The 7,052-nt window shown below is 43.7% G+C and overlaps 1 pseudogene; it reads left to right on the top strand.

Annotated features, from left to right (window-relative positions):
- The first annotated feature begins 5,951 nt into the window (after positions 1–5,951).
- Positions 5,952–6,828, top strand: LOC110284972 (small ribosomal subunit protein uS2 pseudogene; annotated as a pseudogene).
- The last annotated feature ends 224 nt before the right edge of the window (positions 6,829–7,052 follow it).

Here is a 7,052-nt window from a genome sequence, read left to right as displayed (position 1 = left end):
AGGCTCAGCTACACTATAGCAGCAGTGTTAATGAATGCTATTCCACTAAAAAGACAGCTCCATGTTCAATGATTTCAATTGCACTAGTGGGGTTTATGTCTAAGCATCTTTGCTAATACAATGAAAGTCATACACACAATAGATGCAATAACAGAATACAAACACAGACCAAATCAGTTCTGAGTTTAACCTAGTTTCTTGGCAATGTGTTTTTCAATTTTTGTCTAACATTCTCCCATGTGGAGCCAACCAAAGAAGACAGAGTAAGCCTCATGCTGAACCAACATCAACAGCTCACTAAGATTTCCACAGTCAGTCCCACCAATTCGCTCAGCAATAGTTCCTTTCCTTGTCCATCATTTTGCATTAAAGACCACCAATAAAAAGTCATTGTTTGAGCTAACTGCTAGCTTCTAGAGGGGAAAAAACTTGTTAAGATACAATAATGCTTCAAGAGTCAGCTATTCCATCTCTCTTTAAAGTCAAAGAAAATGAACAACAAAACGGGATTTCTTGATGCTCAATAGCAATATCATGTCTCTGGAGTGTGTGTGTGTGTGTGTGTGTGTGTGTGTGTGTGTGTGTGTGTGATGTGTATAAGTGTGTAGTATGTGTGAGAGATGTGTATAAATGTGTTGCGTGTGTGTGTTCATGATGTATACAAGTGTGTGTGTTGTGTGTGTGATGTGTATAAGTATGCAGTGTAGTGTTGTGTTATGTATAAGTGTGGTGTGTGTGTGTGTGTGTGTAGGCCAAAAGTCATCCTCAGCTGTCATTACTTTAGTCCTCCACGTTGTTTTCTGTGATAGGATCTCTCATTGGAACCCTAAAATCACCGATTTGGCTAAGCTGGCTGCCCAGAGTGCCCCAAATATTTATATAGTGTCCAATGATGGGGAGACAAATATAAAAGGACCTGGGTTTTTAACATAACTGCCGGAGATCAAAGCTGGGTCCCCATCCTCGAAACTCCAAACACTTTATCTATTGAGCTCGCTCCTCAGCCTCGTTGTTGTTGTTGTTGTTGTTGTTGTTGTTGCTGTTGTTTGCTTGCTTGATTAGTTGATTCACTGGCTTGGCTTGGCTTGGCTTGGCTTGGCTTGGTTTGGTTTGGTTTGGTTTGGTTTGGTTTGGTTTGGTTTGGTTTCAGAGATAAGGATAGAAACCCAACCAAAGTCCGACAGTCTGAAGAAATTCAGCTCCCAAACCCATCAACACTCCATTCTCCCAGCTACTTCTCCATGAAAAGGAAAAAGGGAGACCTCGAAAGAACAGGAAGAATATGAAATCTGATAATTGCCCTTCTGTTCTGATTTAGACCTGAACAGTGGAGAGCTCTAGAGTGCACTGAACAGGTGACTTATGTGACAGAAACATCCTAGGATAATTCTGCCCACAGCATCTAACTTTTAAATGAGAGTTTGCCCTAAACTGTAAACAAAGGACTGAGTGCAAAAGCAGCCCCAGCATTTCTGAACAGCACAACCTTGGGCAAGTGAATACTCTCTCAAAACATCATGCTCCTCCTCTGTGATAAGGGGATACAAATACTTACCGTGGAAGGTTTAGAAATGTCTTCCTCAAAGGGTTTTATGACAATGAAATTATACCTAACCTTACCTAATATGTGGTTCACAGCAAATGTGTGGGTATCTGTGGTCCCATGATTATTCCCAAGCCTCTTCCACCCTACTTGCCCATGAGCTGAGCCTGCTCCAAAACCCATGATCCATGGAAGCAGAAGGGCTAATGGTCACCTCAATTCCAAGAACTGCTGTTACATAGATGTTCATACCTAAGAAGTCCCAGCAAAAAGGGAGGGTCCCTCCTCAGCTATGGTATTTGTGCTACCCCAAAGGGGTCCAAAGAATCCATCTTGGCATGATATGGGTTAAGGAGTGTGACCTATAGGATATATTTGATTGTTGTTTGTTGTGTTGATTTACCCTAGATTGAAAGAGGATTGTGAAGGGAGATTTGATAATCTAAGAATCTAGAATATTAATACCCTTAAATGGATAAGAGCAAGGAGTGACAGGTTGACTTGGTAACAGGACATCTAGGAGAAGGTCACCATTTCTCAAGTCACAGGAAAGGAAGCAGGCTAGAATACAGCTCAACCCTTCATCCTCTTCATGTCTTCACTCTGTAAATCACTTTTAAAGGGTGGATGGGTTAATCTTCATATGACTGTACTCTTACCAACTTTAAAATATAATGTAATTGAGTTGCCTGTGCAAACAGCATGATTTGCACCAATGCCGACTTTGGTAATAGTTGGTCCAAAACCTATGATAGTTAATCTCATACCTGAATATCCTGGCACGAGTAGCTAAGCCACATGACATAGTTTTGTCAATGTACAGTGTGCCAACAAGAAATAAAGCCCCCTAGTATTAAAGCAAGGTCCCTAAAAGAGCACATTGCTTGTCTAATGATCTTAGAGATGATGTCTGGATGTCTGCTGTTGCATTGCTCTTTATATTGTCCACAGAGATGATCTGCATATTCTCATGTCATGTAAATATGTATTTCAAAAACTGCTTTAAATTTTTATTCATTCTTTGACAATTTCATACACGATAAAATCTTTAAATTAAAGGAAGGTAAAACAAGGGTTAACAGCTGCTTGTAGGCTCTGCAGAAAGAAAGAACTCTTTGAGCTAAGGCTTCATGCCTTCACTGTGGTGGGCAGCTCCTCGGATAGCGGAAGCACAGTGTGGTGCCCAGACGAACAAGTAGACAATGAAAGAAAGAGATCCTGTGATCTTTACATCCTTGGCTAGTCTTGAATTCCCCACAGCTGTTCCTGGACAAAGGAACATTCTGGAACTGGACTTGTCTCCCTTGGGATTGATCATCCTGTCCTTTATTCCGAGAGAGTGGCTGGTCTTTGGTGCCAATGATGAAAGCCAGTTCACAGGCCACAGTGGACATAAAGGCTTTTATGCTTTCCGACTGTTGGAGGAGGCTGGCGGGAGACGCACTGGGTACTCCAGCGGCCCCATTCAGATCTTGGGTACGCCTCGGAGCTAGCTCCTCCCCACTGACCTGAGAAAGCCCTCACATTCCACTTCAAGGAGATCACCTAGTTTCTATTCTGCAGGTTTTTCTGGGTTTCCACAGGGTGGTTGTCTGGACATAACAAATAATGGCAGTTGATCTTAACAAAAAAATGAATGGGAATAGGCGGGGCAAATACCCACCTGAAGGAATTCACAGTGGCTGCTGGCAGAGGGTCCAGGCTTCCTTCAGCCAAAGGTCCTGTCAGAAAATACAGGGCCAGAGATATCCTGTGGTGGAAGAACTAAGTCAATGCAAATTTCAGCCACCACGCAAGACTTTTTTCCCCTTCAGCATCTCTACTCATACTATATAGACTGTAATATTCTAACAAAAATTCCTCATTAAAGAATGAAACTGATTTCACTTATAGAATCAAATTTGGGCCAATTGACATCTTTATGTTATCTGAAATAAATTGACCTCAGGCAGGACATGTCATCATTATTCCAATACCAGTCCCAAGACTGCAACCTTCAAAAGTTCAATGGGAGATTAAACTCCAATCAGATTTCTTTCTGTTTCTATTCATACACGCCCTTGTCAGATATGTGAGGTATCAGTCTTCTACATGACATATGTTTATTTGCAATGACTGCCACAATAAAGAACCAGACTGCATGGCTTAAACAATGGAAATGTGTGTGTCCTAAGTTCCACTTCAAGGTGCCACCAAGGTTGACTCCTCTATGGGCTCAAGGGACAGGATCTGTTAAAGGTCCCTGTCTGGGGCTTGCATGTGGCTATCTCCTCCTTTTGTTCCTGTATATGTCTACATTTTCTCTTCTTTTAAGAACACCAGTAAACTCTCATTTTCACTCCATACCTCACAGGGCTTTGCCAAAACCCCCTTTCAAGTGGCAACTGGTACATTTAACACACAATTTTATTAAGTCTGGGCAATGCATCAAATAGGAATGGAGTCGGTTTTCTAGACATCCATGTGTTCAAGTGTACATGCCATATAGATGACCCATGAAAGCTGAATTAGAGAGAAATAGGCAAAAAAATCACAAGAATTCATCCCCATATGAGTTTATTGTGTACCTCTTACTGGCCTGGGAACAGAGAGGTACCCCGTGTCCCGTTCACATGAACATGTCATCAAGATCATTTCCTTGAGGCTAGCTCCTGGTTTTCTTCTCAGTTATCTTTGAGTTCTACTTTCATACTTACTACAACTTCTATTTAAACCAGACCATGATTATTTACAATGCAAATTGCATATTCTAAAAGTGTGACATACTCAATGACCAGTTGACCACAACCTTCTGTCCCATATCGTCAGAAGAAAAGACATATGGAGCAGCCAGTCACCACAGGTGCTTGCCTTCCTGTGTCCTCAGTAACTGATGTAATAAAGTCTGGATAATAATCAGAGAGAACCATGTGTCAACTAAGGCTATGGGTTCAACTGTCTCCTACATCCATGTAAGAACCGAAGCCCAAGAGTTCCTGGGCACAGTGTAGCCCCATCCTCAGGAGGATTTCTCTGGCTTTTTGTACTTTGTCACCTAAAAAAAATCAAGAGTTTGTCTGAACAGTATAATGAAGGTGCTAGAACTCAGTACGAAGCTGTTGTAAAACCATGCTGATGGAACTTGCCCAGAGAAGAATAAAGAAGAAAAAAATTGAACTATCATATACAAATGATGGCTGAATGAGACTAGTAACTTGAAATTCTAAAGAGCTCCGAGGTTGGTTTAAGGTGATTGCTATAGCCTGATTTTTATAAAACCTGTTCTATTAACAATAACATCCCAGTCAATGGAGTATGAGAAGAAACTGTCATACCCAAATACAGTACTAATGCCTGGGCACAGGCCTCTGGAGATAGCAGGAAACTGAGTCCTGACTCTTCTTCTGACTACAAGACCTTCACTATTGCTGCTTCCATCTTTAAGCCACAGTTTCCTCACTCCAGAATGGCAGCAGTCTCTAGGACACAGTAGGTCCTCAGTAAATATAGACACGCTCACCAATGCTCTTTCTTGCCCCAGATCCTTAAAGCAATGAGAGCTGCCAATCATCACAGTGAACAATTGAAGGAACTCAGCCCACAACACTGGCCCTGGTCTTGGATGTGGCTGACTGGGTAACACTAGAGCAGCTTGCCACTGTGGGTCTTTCCTTACCACCTGCAGGGAACTAAGATTTGAGTGACCATTATCACATAAAACACTCAGCTCTACCTTGCTGGTAGTTTTAACTATGTCTAAATATTTCATAGAGAACATTTTTCCTTGAAACACTCGTCTCCTTTCTTACCTAAAAGTGACCTGAATTAATGTGGAGTGGCCAGAACAGCAAAAATAAATGGATGCAGAGGAAGCTCCCATGCTCAGAAGGCTGAATTCTATTCAGGATCCTGCCTGTCTGCCTGTCCAGATGGGTAGAGTAGCCAATGTTGTTCGGGGCTCAGAGCTCTCTAATGGGTGCCTACAGCACTGTTGTGCCTGAGGCAGAGCTGATGTATTAGGACCTTTTGTGGAAGATAACGAGGTCATAGGGTACCAGCCCTGTGAGTGGGCTCATGCTGCCTTGCATGGGTAGGTCAAGTCCAAGAGGAGTGCTTTAGTTTCCAAGAGAATAGGTTCGTATGACAGGACAAGCTTAGCACTCCCGCGTGTCTTTCTTTCCTGCCAGAACCATGTGCTGGAACCTTCACACTGCCACCAAATACAATCCTTGTCTTTACAGTGCACTTGGCTTCAAATTGTTTTAGCAATGAAAAATGAGCTAAGGCACACACATACTCATCTTACTTCTTGAAGTGAATTAAATCAATGTTTAAGAATATTTACTTAGGCTTTTTCCATGCTACTTGGGGATGGGTCCATACGGCGTTTTTCTTGATTGCCATTGTAACTTAAAGAGAAATTTACACAATGTCGGGAGCCCTTGATGTCCTGCAGATGAAGGAGAAAGAGGTCCTCAAATTCCTTGCTGCAGGAATCCATTTAGGTGGCACCAACCCTGACTTTCAGATGGAGCAGTACATCTACAAATGGAAAAGTGATGGTATCTACATCATAAATCTGAAGAGGACCTGGGGGAAGCTGTTGCTCGCAGCTCGAGCTATTGTTGCCATTGAGAACCCTTCTGACAGACGTCAACACCTCCGGGAATACTGGGCAGCCAGGTGGGTTGAAGTTTGCTGCTGCCACAGGAGCCACTCCAATTGCTGGCCGCTTCGCACCTGGGACCTTCACTAACCAGATCCAGGCAGCTTTCAGGGAGCCACGGCTTCTAGTGGTGACTGATCCCAGGGCTGACCACCAGCCACTCACAGAGGCCTCTTATGTCAACCTACCCACCATTGCTCTGTGCAACACAGATTCTCCCCTGCACTATGTGGACATTGCCATCCAATGAAACAAAGGAGCTCACTCAGTGGGTCTGATGTGGTGGATGCTGGCCCCGGAAGTACTCTGCATGCAAAGTATGGGAGACTGTGAGCACACATGGGAGGTTGTGCCCAATCTTTACTTCTACAGAGACCCAGAGGAGATTGAGAAGGAGCAGGCTGTTGCTGAGAAGGCTGTGACCAAGGAGGAATTCCAGGGTGAATGGGCTGCACCAGCTCCTGAGGTCACTGCTGCTCAGCCTGAGGTTGCCGACTGGTCTGAGGATGTGCAGGTGCCCTCTGTGCCCATCCAGCAGTCCCCAAGTGAAGCCTGGAGTGTACAGCCAGCCATTGAGGATTCAGCAGCTTCCACAGCACAGGCCACTGAGTGGGTTGGAGCCACCACTGAGTGGTCCTGAGCTGCCCTGAAGATGCCTGAGCAAAGGGGGAAAAAAGTGGAAGAAAAATAAAGTTCTTAAAAGCTGGAAATAAATATTTACTTAGTGCTCAGCTTGGAAGGGAGCTCAAAGAGATAGCTAGCTAGCTAGACAGGCAGACAGGCAGGCAGGCAGGAAGGTATACTCTCTCACCGTCCTCCTCCAAGTCTGGAGTGTATGTTCCCACTCTCGCACTTAGAGTTAAG

The sequence above is a fragment of the Mus caroli genome, unplaced genomic scaffold, assembly GCF_978045245.1.
Source record: "Mus caroli unplaced genomic scaffold, Mus_caroli_1 scaffold_19, whole genome shotgun sequence".
NCBI lineage: Eukaryota > Metazoa > Chordata > Mammalia > Rodentia > Muridae > Mus > Mus caroli.
This window is presented reverse-complemented; position numbering and strand designations above follow the sequence as displayed.